This window comes from Rhineura floridana, chromosome 5 (assembly GCF_030035675.1).
Source record: "Rhineura floridana isolate rRhiFlo1 chromosome 5, rRhiFlo1.hap2, whole genome shotgun sequence".
Lineage (NCBI taxonomy): Eukaryota > Metazoa > Chordata > Lepidosauria > Squamata > Rhineuridae > Rhineura > Rhineura floridana.
In genome coordinates this window covers 69031189-69046342 of record NC_084484.1, presented here as the reverse complement: position 1 = coordinate 69046342, position 15154 = coordinate 69031189, and the positions used below count along the sequence as shown (strand labels likewise).

At 41.4% G+C, this 15154-nt stretch overlaps 1 protein-coding gene across 3 annotated transcripts in view; it reads left to right on the top strand.

Moving 5' to 3' along the window:
- Window positions 1-862: 862 nt before the first annotated feature.
- NLGN4X (neuroligin 4 X-linked) overlaps window positions 863-15154 on the top strand; it is a 269400-nt gene continuing 255108 nt past the window's right edge. The window contains exon 1 of one of the 3 annotated variants that reach the window (XM_061627057.1): window positions 863-1332. The gene's annotated coding sequence lies outside the window, so the exon portion shown is untranslated. Of the gene's footprint in view, window positions 1333-3162; window positions 3232-15154 lie in introns of those variants that run through there. The other 2 variants (XM_061627059.1, XM_061627058.1) reach the window with 2 other exon arrangements.

Sequence of the window (15154 nt, the reverse complement as noted above, 5' to 3'; positions counted from 1 at the left end):
CCAATGGAGCTTACTTCTGAGTAAGTACATACTGGATTGCACTGCTAGTCTCAGTGAAAAAGAGGAACCATCATCATCATCATTTTTTAATTTTTTTTTTTACCTGCCCTTCACCATAAGGTCCCAGGGAGGGTTACAATAATGTAAAAATACAATATTAAAATCAGTTAAAAGTTTTAACAGTCAGTTGAGTCAACAAAAAATGTGGGTCCTAAAAACATTTCTCAGGTGTCAAAGGCCATGGTAAAGAGATGTGTCTTCAGCATATGAGGAACGCTATGCAATGAAGGTGCCCGTTGCATTTAGGAGGCTGGGAATTCCACAACTTCCCATTTCCATAGCCTCCTGCACATGATCCATTATACTGTGCTAGAAAAAGCACATGGAGACTTGTATGAGAAATGTGTGTGCGTGTGCTACTCATGTGACTATATCAGCAATGGAATTTTTCATGCCATCGGGAACAGTAATTTGTTACCATTGTGACTATTTGTTACTATTGGGGCAAGTTTGTTGGTCTCTGACAGATACTCACTGCTTGTAACGGAAACACAATTTTAGCAGATATGGCACTAAAGGGCTAAAGGTGTGTTAAGTAAGAGAAGCTGAAACAGAAAAAGAGTCAGGGATGGGCAGAGGAGGCGCCTTTCTTTATATACCCCCTTTTTATTTCTACCTGTGTAAACTGTCCACCTGTTCAACCATACAGACACCCTTGATCGTTCTGTTACAGCTGGTTTGCACTAGGAGTAGATGCTCTTCGCACTAGGTTGTAGATGTAGAGATGGTTTCTGTAGCGATGGGGCAGACTGCAGAGATCTATTGGCTGCCGGCTTGGTAAATTTCATTCCGTTTGGTCCAATAGCAGAAGGAGAGAGACTGGCACAGCTTGGACCCCTCTCCCTCTTCATTCTCGCTTTTCCTTGCCGATCAGTCTCTCTCTCCCTCTCGCTGTCGCTTGTCTCCCTGCGCAGGCAATCAGAGCTCTTACTCACAGACCCAGTTCTTCCGCCGCTGCTGATGGTAACGAATTTGCCTCTTGAATGTAGGTCATTTGCAAGAGAAGGCACCGGAGTCTTTCAAACCTAGGGTTGTTCCTGCCGGTTTTTATTGCTGTTTGTTTGTTTGATTGCTCCGCCGCCGCTCTTCTTTTGGAGACTGTTGCATTCCTTTGGTCGAGAAAAAACCGTGTTGGATTTCACACACAAGCGGCGGGGGTGAGGGAAGACGCTGGACTCCGGCAGACCCTCCTGTGTGATGTTCGGCTAGATTTCGACTGGGAGAAACAGGCTTGCAAAGGATCCCTACACAGCCGCAAGTTCCTCAGTCAAGGTAGGTACATAGAGAGGTCTGCCTTTTTTTACCCCTTCCATCCCCCCCTTCTTGGTTTGTAGCTGGTACTCTAGAGGAGGACTTGGTTTGCTGCAGTCATCTCTGCGCTGTTTTTTTTTGGGGGGGGAGGGCATTGCCACCCTCTTTATTGCAAAAAAGGAAATACTTCTGTCTCTTTTTCTCCTCTCACCATTCTGGATGATTTCCACGTCATGTATGTCTGTGTCTGTCTCTCTCTTCGTGTGCCTCCTCCTCCTCCTCCTCCCTCTGGACCGCCGTGATTAGCTGATGGGGGCCACTTTGCTGCAGTCAGCTATTTAGGAAGGCTCTGGGGCTCTGTGTGAGATGTTTACAAAGTAGCTCTGCCTTACAGACAAATAAACAGAGGAGTGTGGCGGGAGAGAGAGAGAACAGGGGGGTAAATATCTGCAGTACAGACAGAGCATTGCTACAGTTTCTGCAACGCGGGGAGAGCAGAGATTGTGCGAGGGAGCAGTCCCTTAATGCCCTGTTGTTTGGGCTGTTGGGGGAATTGCAAAGCAGGCATGTTGAACTTTGATTTACCCTTCGTCCTTCCTTTTTTATTCCCTGGGAAGAAATTGTTTGCTAGGGATTTTGGGTTTTCTGCAAGCATTAAGCAAGTCCTTTCTCTCCCCCCCTTTCCTTTGCCGGGGGATGCTTGCATGAGATAACACGCGTAATCGATCTCCAGAGTGGCATTTGGGTGGGTTCCTTTTCCCCCCTTTCTCCATCAGCCCTCTTATTCGTTTTTGTGATGGGGGGGATAAATAAAGGGGAAGGGCAAGATGAATGGCCTGCTACGAAGGGGGCAGGACGGCTAGGGAGGGAGGCGGCTGGGAATGGAGAGAATGACAGGATTGCGGGGTCCTCTGTGAAGGGAGGGAATTTGTCTGTCCAGATCGCTTTGCCCCTTCCAACAACTGGGTGGCGAAGGCGGCCCCCTCTGCTGCCTGGAATGGCTGATCAAAACTGGCAACTCCTGACTTTCCAGTGAAAAGTTAAGAAGCCCGGAAGGGATTCTCTCGCCGCTCCTCCGGCTCTCCGCCTAAATGCCCATCATCCAGGGGCTGCCGCCGCTCCTCGAGGCCTCCCCCTCCTTCTCTGCACTGCAGCTGCTTTCGTTTTCCGATAACCCCCCCCCCGAAGCGCGCTTTTCATTTTGCAGGGCGCCGTGAATGATGATCTATCCCCTCCTGCAGCCACCCGTGAAGGGGGTCGGAAGCTCGGCCGCCAAACCGCTGCCCCCCCTCCTCTATCTTTGGCTAAGCGGCTGCCTCACCCCTCTCCTAGCCTGTGTGTGGGACCTCTCTGACGCGTAAGCTTGAAATGAAGGAATAAGGGGTCAGGGAGAAAAAACCCAGAGCTTTCCCGCACCCACCTCCTGTCAAACCACTGCAGGCGCTTGTAAGCCCCTGATGCTGACAGGTCTCCCCCACATCTGCGATTCTCTGGTACCATGAGGATCCAGCCACACAGGTCCAGGGCCGGCTGGTCGGGTTAAACGATCTACTTTCTAACCATAGTTCATCTCACAATAGTTCAATGTCAGGCACTTTTGGATAATCCCTTGCCTTCCTTGCAGTGCCTAGCTTTGTGGCCGGTTTTTCAGGCTAAGTTGCCTTTCCACTTGTTCCCCCGTGTTTTCCAGCCATTTGCCAGGTGATCACGGCTGCCATTGCTGCAGCTACAACCTAAGGGTAAAGTAAAGTGAAGTCACCAACCTGAAAAGCAGCACTTCCCCCTCCAGCAGCAACAGTTAGTGATCCTGCTTGATAGGCTCTGTGCCTAGGGGTTAATATGAACCAGAGATGAGACAGGAAGTCCTAGAGATGAAGAACACCCACCAATGGAGTATCCTCTGCTTAAAGTATCATCTGAGTAGGTACACTAAGCTGGGAAGAAACTGGATTTTCCCTAGCTGGGGTTCCCGGTTTTTGGAGATTTACAGGTTGCAATTTCCTGATTTCCAGTCTGAGTGCAGGGAGGAATCCATTGGAAAGTGGCTGTGTTCAGTGACTGGTAAATTATGATTCTCGTGGTTTAGCACTATGATAGTGAATTATTGCAAGGAGGGTGAATACAGGGGAGGGTGAATAAATAAAGCCAGGTCAGTTGTCTCTATTGCTAGATGGTGTGACATTTTCATTCTGAAGACCAACAATAACATCACCTTTATCAACCCTAGTGTTGTAATAATTGTCATACTCAATAAGAACAACTTTATTTCTTATCTTTTTTGCTTCTTATTTTGGTAGAAAGAAGCAGGTGTTGCTCTTGCAAGAAGATTCCACAAGGTGGTAGTGTGGACACTTCTTAATGATGTGTATTTTATTTATTTTTTGGAAGGGGTTTGGGCAATTGCTTGAATGGTTTTACTTCCATGCACTTCTCTCTGTATCTTAAAAAGACTCATTGTATGTCTGTTTTGCAAATGACAAAAGCAGGATTGTTTTAGAAATCATGGGATATTCACCCAGGCCAAGTCTTCTTTCCATTGAGTATGTCTTCTTGAGAAAGAGAAGAGCTTATGAGATTCCAAAGTTTATGTGTGTGTGAGAGAGAGAGAGAATTCCAGTAAGGGCAGGAATTGGTTGTGCTTGAGACTAGATCTAGCAGTGATGTCAAAGGATATACAAGCGAATAATAATAAAAAAAGAGCTTCAGCTCTCGGTTATGTTTGAGAAATCAACTGTTCCAGATTAAACCATAGCAGGTTTGGTGATTCAGTAACCAGACACAAAGACTGATACAGCTATTGAATCCACCCCACTAACTGTCTTTGATTTTGCTGCCAAGTTTTTTCTTTGTTGTGTGTGTGTGTGCGTGTATGTGTGTGTTTCGTAGAGAGCATTGCAGTCCTTGAGATGTAATCCAGTTTCCTGCTCTTCTGTAGATACTTAATTTTATAAAAACGATGAGGAAGAAGTGAGGAGGGAGAGAGGATACCCTTGCTGTAACTGTTACTAAGGAAGGTGTTCCTATAGGCAGAGAGAAGCCTTTGAATCTGTATGTTTAAGGTGGGGCATATATTGCAACATAGAGATGGCATGGTTTGAAAGGAAAGGGCAGTGTGATTGGCAGCATTGTCATACGGCAATCATTCAGATTGCTACTTTCTTCTCATCTGCAGGAACCTCTGCAATATGGAGTTTAGTGCAGATTTTTAATTAATTGAAGGCCAGAACATATATTTCTTATGTAATACCAATAGAAGCACTGAGACATAAATGGTTTTCTTGCTATTATTGGAACAGGATATGGTTGATTGCATCATTCAGTTTTGTTCATTGGATGAAAACCTTTCCTTCCTTCTTTCCTACATGACTTTCCTGTTCTATAGATAATTGTGTCCCATGGCAGAGTGGCCCTTGATCTCTTAGGCTGCAATCCATTACATATATATTCAGAAGTAAGCTCCATTAGGTTCAATGGGACTTACTCTCAGGTTAGTGTGTATTGGATTGCAGCCTTATTCTGGCATAGGACTATACATTATTAGTTAGCATTACGTAAATCTTACCATGTATAAAAGAGTTGCATATAATTTACCTATCAATAATTACACAAGCACATGTATTCTGGTAGTATAATAGCAACAAAATTAATAGCCAATGGATTTCTATGCTGTTGAGGTTTGATTCTGATTTGATTCTTTAGAAATGGCCATTTCTTTCTTCATAACTATGGGGAATATATGCAAATGTAATTTCATTTGTCTTTGGTTTATAATTGTATTGGGAAACCTTTCTCTCATGATGCTTCTTTCCAGTAGTTTCTCGTTAATTCTATAACACTTCCAGGTCATAATATAGTCTAGACATATGAGGAAAGTTGCTAGCTCATTACATTACAAATAGTTACCTTTAAATCTATGTGTTGAGTATATCAGAATATTTCAGTACTAGAGTTAATGGAAAATGTAACTGTTTACTGCTACTACTAATAATACTTAAATTAAACCAGTGCAAATAAAAATTGAGTGTTGTATGTGATAGGTAAAAATGAAAGTAATTTCTTTTGTGTATGGTATCTATTCCCATCCAACTGAAATGTTATTATTTAGTTTTGACTGTATTATCAAGTAAAAAAAGTTCCACATTTGTGCAGCACAGTTGGGTAAATGGCCTCTTGAACCTGTTCAATAAAGTCAGCATTCTTCAACAGCCTGCTTATTATTATTTAATAAAATAAATAAACTATACTACTGTTTGGTCCCCCCCAAAGATATGTTTGCCAAAAATAAAATTGTTCTCTTAATATGAGCATATCAGGCTGAAGTTACATCAGCAGTCACTAAGAGGAAGCTGTGAATGAGAAGGAAAAGATGCTTGATCAGTTTCCAAATGGAAATGATTTTGTAATGACCGTTTCTTTGCATGGAGACAGGAAAGTGCATGCTGCTGTTTTTGACGGGTCTTTAACACAGCTGCTATGTCCTTTAAAGATGAGGGGCTGTTCTTTGATGAGTTGAATCGCCCACTGTGTAGAACAGATCCACCTGTGTGGGACAGCAGCTCTGTTTAATGTGAGAGAAGCTTCTGTCATCCTGCCATTTTACAACCTTCAGGTTAAAAAAAAAAAGAGTGACATGAGTCTTTTATGTGCCTAGCAATGTGTATACTTAACTCCCTGGAAATCTAGAAAAGGGGGGGAAGTTTTAAAACCAGGCCAACTACACAAAAATAGCACTGAGCCATTCTGAGCAATCCAGCCTGCAGCTCTTCTTTGTCGCCATGCAGCCCAGGTGTACTCAAGCGATGTTTGTGAAGCACTCATGTTATGAGCCATTTTGATCCCCACATCTGACAGGGTTATATATTCAGCTCTCTCACTTTTTAATGGGTTGCATTCTGTTTGCTTTAGTAGTCCCCTGATCTGAATTGCAAGCGGGGTGGGAGATGCTTGCTGTCTGATAGAAATGAGATTTTATTGGCAGTATTCCTGTAATTAACAGTTACTGAAAGCCCACTCAGTATGTCTGTGTGAAGGAGAGGAAGAAAATTAGGAGGGGACAGAGGGAGAATAAAAAGTGCTCAATGGAGAATTCATAAATATAATTGAAGTTGCCATTTATGTTTTAGAAATGTTAAGAACAATAATCCTTGATGTATGCAGGTTTTAAGCATTTTGTTTGGTTTATTTCATCCTAACTTAACGGCAAAACAATCTTCCCAACTGGTCAGTGTAGGCTAAGAGATGTGACTTACACGTGGCGAGTTTCATAACTTATGTGTCCCCCTTCCAACCCCAACTCTTTGTTCAAGGGACCACATAAAATTGTGAAGGAAAAGTTGAGAATTTTTCTTAAAAGAAAACTGGTACATTTTCTGAAAAGTAAAAATGGGATGCATATTTCCCTCTCTGAGATCAGATTTGACCATTTCTATTCCTAATTCACATTTACATCAACTAAAAAGTAATTTCAGGGGTCGGGTGGGGGGGGAGAGAGAGACAGTGAAAGGTCAGTAGGCAAGTATTAGTAGGGTAGGGAGAAGAGATATCTTCAAAATGGTGGATTTACCAAAATGCCAAATTATGACCCTTGATTGTCAGATCCCCATCACCTTATCCAATCTACCTATGCCATAATGAAAAGAATGAATCAGGGGTGGTGAACCTGTGGCCTTCAGATTTTGTTGGACTAAACAGTGGCAAGGAACTTTTTCCAGACTGAAGGCTGCATTGCCACATGAACAACCTTCCGTGGACCACATGCCAGTGGTGGGTGGGGCCAGAGGCTAAAGTGGGTAGAGCAACGAATGTGACTCTTACCTTGGTAAAGTAAGCCACATTCCACGCATGCAAAAGTCAGAGGTTTCTACACACACATCTCTCCATCCAGGAAAACAAGAGGCATTGTCAAAGTTCATGGACACATTCCAGCCAAGTAAAAACACTTTAGGAGGACATAGAGCAGGGTCAGTGAGAGGTATTCTGGGAGTAGGTGTTGCCTTGGGAGAGTCCTGAGAGTCACATAGAGAGGCCAGAAGGGCCACGTTCAGTCCCTGGGCCTGTGGTTCCCCCCATCCTGTTCTGCATCTACCATCATCCTTGACCACTGACCATGCTGGTGGCTGATAGGAGTTGGAGTCCAGTAACATCTAGATGGCCACAGGTCCCTCATCCCTGGCACAAACAGAACCTGTGAAACATTTTACTGTATGTATTTAGTGAGACCAACACTATAGAGGCATTTGCTGGACATCTATGGGCCCCAAGCCCTGCCTCCAGTGCCCTGTTTAGACCTTCATATGTTTTGGTTGAACACACTTAGAAACCTCTTCATGATAACCAGTTTTCAACTATTCTTTGAGAATGTCAATAAATGTGTAGCTATCTGGTAAACATGATATACTAGAACTTCCAAAAAGCTTTTGATAAAACTTCAAGTCCTCACCAAATGTACATAAGAACATAAGAACATAAGAAGAGCCTGCTGGATCAGGCCAGTGGCCCATCTAGTCCAGCATCCTGTTCTCACAGTGGCCAACCAGGTGCCTGGGGGAAGCCCGCAAGCAGGACCCGAGTGCAAGAACACTCTCCCCTCCTGAGGCTTCCGGCAACTGGTTTTCAGAAGCATGCTGCCTCTGACTAGGGTGGCAGAGCACAGCCATCACGGCTAGTAGCCATTGATAGCCCTGTCCTCCATGAATTTGTCTAATCTTCTTTTAAAGCCATCCAAGCTGGTGGCCATTACTGCATCCTGTGGGAGCAAATTCCATAGTTTAACTATGCGCTGAGTAAAGAAGTACTTCCTTTTGTCTGTCCTGAATCTTCCAACATTCAGCTTCTTTGAATGTCCACGAGTTCTAGTATTATGAGAGAGGGAGAAGAACTTTTCTCTATCCACTTTCTCAATGCCATGCATAATTTTATACACTTCTATCATGTCTCCTCTGACCCGCCTTTTCTCTAAACTAAAAATGTAGAACTTGCATGATAAGCAGCCTCATCTTTGTATGGATCAGAAAATGGCTAAAGAACAGGAAGCAGCTGCTGGGAATAAATGGAATGTTTTCATAATGGAAGGATATAAACAATGGAGATTCCCAAGGATTTCTGTTGGGAGACCTTGTGCTATTTAACTTACTAATAAATGAACCGGAGCCAGGGCTGAGTAGTGAGGTAAGCAAGTTTATGGATGACACCCAATTGGTCAGGATGGTGAAATCCAAAGCAGACCGAAGAACTTCAGAAGTATCTCTGCAAACTAGAGAAAGGGCAACAAAATGGCAATTGAAATTCAGTGTAATTAAGAGCAAAATAACATTGCTCTTCTTATATTTGCTGATGCAATTTGAATTGGGTGTGACCACCCAGTACAAAAAGTTTTTCAGATGTGGTGGGCTATTCACTGAAAATGTCAATTTGGCATGCTGCAGCAGCAGCAACAAAAAATGCAAACTCAGGCTGCTTTCACACTCCACTTTATTCTTTTATTCCTGTGATTTCTTACCTGGTAACTTGTACATTTTATTTGATCTTTCACATGACGTAACAGCTAGTTCCAGAAATCTAGTGGAATATAGTGGAATTTTATTGCCCATTTCTGTGATTCCAGAAATAATTTGTTTGCAAGCTTGGGAACCCAGAAAATCATGGGAGTTTTGTGCTAGCTGCAGCGGCTTACGACAGGCATCCTAGCATGCAATGCATTCCCATTCTTTAGGACCATGTCTTTTTTTTTTCCCTAATGAAAATTGTACCAGTATTCTGGCGTAGGCGTGAGTAACAGCTTCCCCTTCCTCCATTTCTGTCTCTGTCTCCTCATGTGGATTAATAAGCTTTGGACTGTTGTTTTTAAGACAACAGTCAACGCCTGAAGATAGAGCTGAATGAGGTTTAATAAATTTATTTATTTATTTAATTACATTTTTAGACCGCCCTATAGCATTGAGCTCTCAGGGCGGTGTACAACTCAACTCTTTTTAGAAGCTCAGCTACACTCTGTAGCTGAGGAACTACCAGTAGGTCGGCATAAGCCAACAGAAAGGGCAGGGAGCTTGCACTAACTCACACAGTGAATTATGGGGGAACTCCAGTGTGCATGTGCATAATGGGTGAGGGATGAAAACAAGATTTTTTTGCAGCATTGTGAAAGACAGTTGTGCAAACTGCCAGTATATTGGCTGAAAAAGCCACCGTTCCTTAACATAACAGGTACTGCAGTGTGAAAAGAATTTTAGAAATCAGGACAGAAGCAGTACCATTTTAATCTGCAAAACTGACACAATAAGCCCCATGTGTGAAAGCAGCCTCAGTGTTTGGAATAATTAGGAAATGGTCTGAAAATAAACAGCTGGCAGTATAATGCCTTTATATAAACCGATGGCTCAGCCACAGTGGGAATACTGGGTTGTGTTACCAGGTGTGGAAGAAAAGTATTGTCAAGCCAAGTCAAGACTGGTGCCAAAGAATCCACTGAAAAGAGGTGAGCAGGATGCTGGCGTAGGCAGTGGATGGACCAAGAAATCTGTAGGAAGGTGAGAAGAAGGAATAGGAAGCAGGCATGAAGTCAGGTAAGGAGTCAGCATAGCTTGAGGAGCAGTGACTTTTTGCCCAGACAAATGACTGCATGTTACCCTAGAAATACAAAGATATTTGGAGTGATGTATGGTGGGTGGGGTGGGGTGACATGTTATGTATAGGGTATATACAAATCAATAAAAACTATTTCAAAAAGAAATACTTGTATCTAGTAAGGTTAGAAAAGGCATATTCCATCCTTGGAGATGGAGTTAGAGCTAGGGCTGGGAAGGAATGGTGAGGTGTTGGAGGACAGCCTACCCTGGGTCCTCTAAGCTAACCCCCTGCCATCAGGAAGAATGTCCCATCAAACAGTATCCAAATAAGATTCACTGATGTCCCATCAACAGTATCAAAATAAGATTCAATTTTTGGTCCAGTTTGCTTCTGTATGTGAAATGATAGTGCCATCTTGTCCTTCATCTCAGGCAGAAAAATGTACTGAAGGCCCTGGGTGGAGTTATGTCAAGAGGCAATGTCAATGTATTAGACCTTTCTGATAGATGAAGTCTCTAGCTGCAGAGTTGTGGTGAAATCCATAGCAGCCTACCAAAAGGTAAGGTAGTTGTACTTGAAAGCGGTCTGAATGCAGAATTACATATATTTTATGTATGGCTCCTTTTTACGTACAACACTTAGAGATGTGAATGATTAAGTGTCATGTACTGTAAATGTCTAAAATAAATTTCATTTTCCTTCCTATCTACATTTTTGAATAGCATTGTACTCATTTTTAAATGGCTTTTCTTCTTAAACCATTCTTTCTCTGTGGCCTGCTCATTGTTGAGATAACCAATGAAGTCATTTCAGTCTCTTAATGTGTTTAATGATTCAGGGTATGCATCAGAGTCTAAACTGAGCTGAAAGACACCCCAAATTCTTTTGGTTCAGTCGCAGTCCAAAACAGCCCTGGCTCAGATATTTGCACTATAAAGGATAACTTCTTTACACTGAGCACATCTGTGCACTTTCATTGTAATGTACTTGAATTCTAACTCTTATTTTAATGCATTCAGATTAAGATGGCTTCATTTAAGTAATACGGCAGGATTTCTAAGGTTCCTCTGTCTCATGTTATTTTTTGAACACTCTTCTTGATGGAGATATTGAAACTTTTAAGAGAGCCAGGCTTTGAAAATTAATCGGACTCTTATTAGAAACACATTATGGAAAATATCACAATGAACTGATTAAAAGACTTGGCTGAGGCAAGAGAAAAATGCACTCATTATTAAAATGACCTTCAAAAAAAAAGTACCAATTTATCTGTGGGTGGATTTATCTAACAGCATAACAAGACCATATCTAAGTGTGACCGACAGGATAAATGGAAAATAGGGACTTATAATGAAAATCTGAAAGCAATAAAGCTATGTATTATTTAAATTATAAGCCTGAGGGATGTCTAAATATATAATTGCATAATATAAACATACTTCTATATCTTATTGAAGGTGGGCTTCATCTTTACAACAGCAGTGTGATCATGCTTGGATAAAGCTTCCAGATGGGCTTTCCAAGAGGGAAGACTAATATGATCAGGAAGGGGCCATGCTCAGTGAAAGAGCACAAGCCTCTGCTGGATGAAAAGCCCTACTGGGAATGTAAGGGAAATAACTGAATTCCACCCTCTGGCTGTCCTATGTTTTATGATATTTTCAAAACAAGACTTTTTATTGAGATGCAGCTTTTCATTGACATTTTGTAAGATGACTGAAATATTATTTTTCCTCAGCTGATGCATGCACGCACTCACACACACACATGTTTCATGTTCCTATAACCCATTACCTGGCAGTAAATTCCGTTGAACTCAGTGCGGACTTCAGAGTTGACATATATTCAATTTTGTTTTAAAAAAAGGACAGCTGAAATAAATGGAAAAGTTTATTTAATTGTGACCAGTTGTAATGGTTAACTAGCTAAAATATGTGATTCAAGCCATCTGCTTTTGAATAAGCCATGCATCTCCATGAATGGAACTTTTCTATGCTTGTCTAACATTGTATCTGCTTGCTTGGAAAAGGACTGCTTTTGAATAAAGAATGTATCCATGGGACACTTCACTAGATATAGTACAGCCAATGAGTTTGGGGATGTAATATGTGCTGCTGGTCTCCTTTAGATGAAAGGGAAATTTGTAGCTTGCACTATTCCTTGGGGTGCTGAATCAGTAGCAGTGTGTAAATTATACACAGCTGGAGAGAGGAGATGCAGTACTGGAGGCTGTAAATTAGATAATACAACCTCCCTGCCGTGGGTATGTTGCCCAAATTAGAAATGTTGGGTGCACAAGTAGAAAATTGGAAGGTATTATGCAGTTCTGAAGTTTAGTAATCGCTGAATACTCTGGCACTCATGTTCTTCCTTGAATGCTAGGTAGATAGTGTCAGTGAGGATGAAAGAATTGTGGCAAGAAGTCTAGTGGATATTATTGATGAAATGCCAGATGGTAATTAATATTGCTATACAACACCACTGTGGGTTTCAATGGTTGTGTGTTAGGGTCTTGGTGTTCTTGTGTCTTTTACATAATGTCAAAATGAGAAATACTGTTGAGTTTGGGTCAGTTCAGATGTAATGGAAAACTAAAATTTTACATAAATGTGTAAATTTGCCATGTAAATTTGTCACAAATTATACATTTTTTATGCTTCTGTTACACCCAGTAAAGTGTAATTCTTGACAGGATCAGGACTGCTGCAATTCTAACCATGTCTATTCAGAAGTAAGTCTTATTGAATTCAGTGGGGCTTACTCCCAGGTAAGTGGGGTTAGGATTGTAGATTGCTAATTAACCAGATAAGAATTGAAGCCAAATGGGGTTAGCATCAAACACCTGGGGGAATGGGTTAATGAATTGGTCTATACCAGGTAGCAAAAACAAGGGCATGCTTGGCATTAATGGGGCAACCCAAAGCCAAAACAACATACTAACTAAAGGGATGGTAAGAAAAAGAAATGGGAGTATGCTTGGGAAAAAGGTAAGTAGAGAGTCAGTTTGGAAAACTGGCTCAGATTAAAACAAAATAGTTATCAGGAGTTATGGGGTCATAAAAGGCCTAGTTACATCTGCAACAGTGTACTAGTAAGAAAAAAATAAATTATATATATTATATAATTGTGTTGATTGGTTGTGAACATGTCAGCTCTAGGATGTAATTGGGGTGGCCTAACTGTGGAAGTCTAGACTGCTCTCAGTTTTAACGGGGGAATTTGTGCTCTCTGCTCCTTGGCCCCCTAGTTCTAGACCTGTTATGCTTGATACTCTCTAAATCAGGTGTGGGGGAATCTTGGCCCTCCAAATGTTGCAGAACTCCCATCGTCCCTGAACATTAGCTATGCTTGCTGGGGCTGATGGAAATTGTAGTTCAGCCACATCTGGAGGGCCAAAGGTACCCTCCGCCTGCTCTACATAGCAAAAAGAAAACCGTAATGAAGTATTCTGTACTCTGTATGTCAAAGCCTGTTTTAATGCCTTCTCTGGAAATCCTATGATACAGGTTCAGCATAGCATAGCATAGTTTATTAATTGCAGGGCCACAGGCCAACGCAATATACACAAAGATATAATATTCGATACAAAAAATACAATGAATATACTTACATATGTATATGTATATATATGTGCAAAAAAAAAGGAATAAGCTAAAAATGTTTATAACAGCAGGTCAGTAAATAACAATAACAATAATCATGTTCTTATATTATCATTTATTATATTCGTAGCATTTATGGAAGATGATTCTGCGATAAATTTAACTCTCAGTTTCTTAGCTATTAAAGTAAATAGAGCTACCTTACATGTTATTTGAAAATTTTGATCTGACATTAAAAAGACTATTTTTTCCTCATCCGTAATCAACCCATCTGCATCCAACAATTCCTGCAAAAGGTGAAGCCTAAGATTGTAATATATTGGGCAATATAGCAAAATGTGCGGGAGATCTTCCTTCACATTTAAATCGCATACACATTTTCTCAAATTCTTAGGAACGTTTGCTATTGAGCCCAGTCTGTCAGCATTAGGAAGAGTGAAAAATCGAAGTGCAGTGAATGCATGTCTTAAATTAATATGAAGCGGGTGCAGAAGATATTGGGAACAAATAGGGTCCGTTTTAAATCTCCAATACCATGGGGCTGCATGAGAATTAAGTAAGGTAAGTCTGTCTAAATATTTACAATGGTTAAAAATCATTTCTCGAAGCGTCTTATTTGAGCCTATAGTATAAAATTGCTGAGGCGTTAGGTGGTATCTGTGCAATAATTCTTCTATTTTGCTGCCCCAAATTTTGTTTGAGAAGGGGTGGCAAAAACAACATTTTAATAATTCTTTACCTTGTATCACGGTAAAGTTTCTCGCAAATCTCAGAAGAGCTAGGTGTATGTGGGCGATGAGCGGAGGGATACCGATCTCCGCCCGAAGCATAGCTGCAGAAGTTCCAGGAGGGAGAAATAATAGGCGCCTAAGAAAGTTTGTCTGGATGGTCTCTAGGGTTGTAATATATGCAGCTTCCCATCCCCAGACCGGTGCGCCATATATAACATGCGAAATTACTTTGGCCTCGAATATCTTTAAGGCTGGCAGAATCAGGTTGCCCCCGGGGGATCGGTAGAATTTTAACATTGTCCCCACAGTTTTTATTGCTAGTTGCTTTCTGGAGTAAAGGTGGTGTTTCCAGGAGAGGGTGTCTGAGAAGGTCACCCCCAGATACTTAAAGTTTCGGCACTGTTCTAGATTGTGATTTTCCAGAGACCAGCGATGAATCATGGGTCTTTTGCCGAAAACCATAATTTTTGTTTTTCCATAATTTATATTCAATCTTTCTGTTTTGCAAAGAGCATGTAGGCTTTTTATCATCTTTCTCATGCCAATAGGGGCCAAAGAGAGCAAAACCATGTCGTCAGCATAGAATAATGTAGCTACCTTCCTTTGCCCGATAGACGGAGGGAAGTATTGCTGATCTGAAAGATTTAGAATTATTTTATTTACGAACAGATTGAATAATAAGGGAACTAATGGGCAACCCTGCTTGACACCCCTCTCTGCCACTATCGGGGGAGTCATGTTTCCCTGTTGGTCAATCCTGACCTGAGCATTAGTATCATTATATAAGGCTCTTATAAGAAATAATAGCCAGTATTGCTGATCTGAAAGATTTAGAATTATTTTATTTACGAACAGATTGATACAGGTTCAAGTAATGTTTTCATACTAACAATCTTTTTCTTCTTCTTTTGTTGTTTTTCCTAAAACATTCTTGCTTGTATGGTA